We start from the raw sequence: 3496 nt of genomic DNA on the forward strand, positions 1-3496 counted from the left end.
GCGGTTCATCCGGAAATTGGACATAGTACTACCAGAGGACCCGGCTATACCACTCCTGGGCATATACATGAATTCTTTTCAGTGCATTTATATGTATACATCTAAATAGGAAATTCAGTCAAGCCATATAAAACATGTCTGAAATCATGACTCCCTTCTCAAGCACTTCCCATTCAATTCTGTCCACTGTGAGTCCAAACAGCCCCCCTCCCTACTCTCCTCCTTTCCAGCTCCCTCCTTCCATCTCTCTCTCATGACTATTTTAGTCCTTGGTATTGGCTGGCTAATCCTGATGGCAGCAGGACTTCTCAGGAAAGTGAGGTAAGCTGTGAGCTAGAAAATGGAGATCAGGGTATCCTATTATGTTGGCTGTGACTCAGGCAGACACCACTGCAGGCTGTGTCCTGTAGGTTGTGGGCCAGTCAGATCCAACAAGGATGGGTGGTCAGGCAGGTTTCCAAGGTGGTTAGTTTTGGGGTCCCTTGACCAACATTTTACCCTCTAATTGCCAGATGGGAAAGTAGTCATACCCAGTTTCCCATCTTACACAACTCCCACACTCTGGGAGCCTCATAGACAATTTAGTAACAGTTGAAAGGTGGATCAGGGAATGGAGAAGTTTGGCTTCAGCTCTTTAAAGATAAGTTCTCACCAAGCAGCCTTGGCCAGCCTGGAACTCTCAACAGGACCATGCTGTCATATAATACAGATTCGCCTGCCTCTGCCTCCCCAGCATAGGCATTAAAGTTGTGCACCACCATACCCTGCACTCCCTAAACTTTGGAAACAGAATCTATGAGCTATATTTATTTCTTTCAACTCCCCCATTCTTAGTGTGGGCTGCTAGTAAAACAATGATTAGAAAGATGTTAGTTGATGGCTTCCAGAAAGTTTAAGAGCCAAGTCCCTTCTGCCCTTGCTCCAGGGACTCCTGGTTTCTAAACGCATTCTCCTTCCTGGAGTGCAGTTTATTCTCCTGTAAATTGAGAGGATTGGTCCAGGTGTTAAAGTACTTTAACTCTCTAGCCATCTCAAAAGCTACTGTGGTCCCCAGGCCTAGAGTCACACACCTCAAGTGAGGATCTTTGCTGCAGCCAAGGAAATGGTCCAAGGCACACTAGTGATGCTCCCACTTACTGAGGCTCTCCTGTAACGTTTATATCAGTTAGCAGATGTTATCTAGTAGGTGGATTGGGGAACTGGAGAGATTGTTTTCACACAGAACAGGTGAGTGTGTGTCCAGGAGATAAGGATGGGATTACAAGAGAGACTTGTCTTCATCTGTAAGTAGTTCTGGTAGAGTCCATCAGCATCAGGGCATCAGAAGGAGAAAACAAAGAAGAAGTCATTTTCCCTTAAGTAGAGGTAAGTAGGGATTTCTATAGCCTTCTTCTGAAGAGAATGAATCAGGATAGTGCTCCTTGGAGTTTCTGCACCATGTGGAATTATATTAGGCATGATGATGTGGGATTGAATGTGGGACATTAAACAATGATGACTGAGTCCCTAGACATTAGAGTGACTTATTATTCAGTAGGGTTCCGTGGTTTCTTGGAAAGTGAATCTTTGTTTAAATGAAATAATGGGTTTTCATAGATTAGCTACTAAAGCCTTCTTAATTAAAGTTAAAATGAGAAATAAGAAGGGAACTCTCTAAAGTAGTCTGGTACTCTTTGATTTAGCCCTATTTATTTAGGCCTGTGTCTATAAGTACCATGTAATGCTATATAATAATGTGAAGGTAAGACCAAGGATGTGAGAGCACAGCCATACTTGTAGTATTGTTCTTTGCTTTCTGTAGTTTGCAAATTATTTTGTATGTAGTATGAAAAAGAACCTCAACTGACTACAGACACTGGAAGCTTTGTGTTAGAGGTGAGGCAGCCAAGGGCAAGAGGAACTAAACATTGCTGTATTTCTTGAGTGTTGGAGATGGGAAGGGCATGGCCAGTCCGGGAAAGTAGGATTTTGGAATTTAGATTTGGGCTTTGTTCTCTACTAACTGGGAAAGTGGCTGAATTCTTTAAATGTGGGGGGAATATTTAGAGAAAGGCCTTTAAAAGATTTTTAAATGTTTGTATTTGTTAGGGGGATTCCCTCAATCCTTCCCCAGTTTGGAGCTTTGGTGGCTAGGGTCCATCATCTTGGGCTGTGTGCCCTTCCTGATCATGTGCTTCACCAACACCCAGCTGCTGCTGGCTGCTAAGCTCACTCTCCCACAGTGGCTCTCCCACCCCACATCCCTCACCTATCCGTACAGTGAATGTAAAACAAGAATCATAGAATATAGCAAATATGGCTCAGTGGATACCTATTAGATCTTCACAACAGTTGTGAAGTCTTACTCTGCACTTTCTATTTTATTAATCATGAGCATGTGTGTGTGTGTGTGTGTGTGTGTGTGTGTGTTAGAGAGAGAGACACAGAGACACAGAGAGGGAGATGAGACAGAGACACAGAGAGAGACAGAGACAGACGGAGACAGAGACAAACAAAGACACAGAGAGAGATTATAACTTTCAGGCGTCTATTCTATTCTTTAACCAATATGTACTTGGGCATCTAACTCAGCTTCTGAAGCTCAGGAGGAAGTGACTTTACCCACTGAGCCATCTGTATGGTCCTTGATTAGTTTCTTCTTTCACTGAGGAAGCCATCGACCCACAGGTTCTGCAGAGGCCCCTGGCCTCCAGTTGTGTCTAAGCTGACACCCTTTTCCTGGGAGCTGACTCCCTTCCTTCCAGTCCTCAGCTAAAATCCTCATCCTCTCTGTCAAAACAAAACAAAACAAAACCGAAAACAACAACAACAACAACAAAACAAAACCAAAACCAACAACTAACCAAACAACAAAACTCAAGAGTTGAGGCAGGAGGATGGTGAATTCAATACCTCCCTTCAATGATTTTCAGATCCTACAAAATACACACACTGTTATGGGCTTTCTGTTTATTTTTTGAGCTAGGACTTCCTTTGTATTCCAGACTGGCCTGGACACATTAGGATCTCCCTCTCTTAGTCAACTGGCTGATGAAATGGTCCACATCACTGTGTCTTATATTTTCATTTGATGTTGACATGTCTTCATGTATCTCAGTTGGGCCTCTATATTGTAAGTACCTAGAGATGTCCTTGATCCTCTGATCCTCCATTATAAACCATCTTAAATTACATACAGGCAGACACCACCATCTCTGGTTTATCTGGTGTGGGTGACTGAGCTAGAGGTTCATACCCACTAGACAAGCTCTCTAGCATCTCATACACCCAGCTCCCATGCTGGTAGTTTTATTATTTGAAAAGGAAAGAGGAAAGAAAAAACTTAGCACCTTGACAAATATTTTTCAATCTCAACCTTTGGGAGATTGAGGCTTAGGGTCAGGTCAATGCCAGCTTTGAGCCAGGAACATATCTCACAATAACATATTCAAACCCTGTGGTGGGAACCGGCCCTCCCTCCTCTGCTGATAGCCCCTCCCCTCATGCACAGCTCAGG

The sequence above is a fragment of the Mastomys coucha genome, unplaced genomic scaffold (genome assembly GCF_008632895.1).
Source record: "Mastomys coucha isolate ucsf_1 unplaced genomic scaffold, UCSF_Mcou_1 pScaffold5, whole genome shotgun sequence".
In the NCBI taxonomy this organism is placed as follows: domain Eukaryota; kingdom Metazoa; phylum Chordata; class Mammalia; order Rodentia; family Muridae; genus Mastomys; species Mastomys coucha.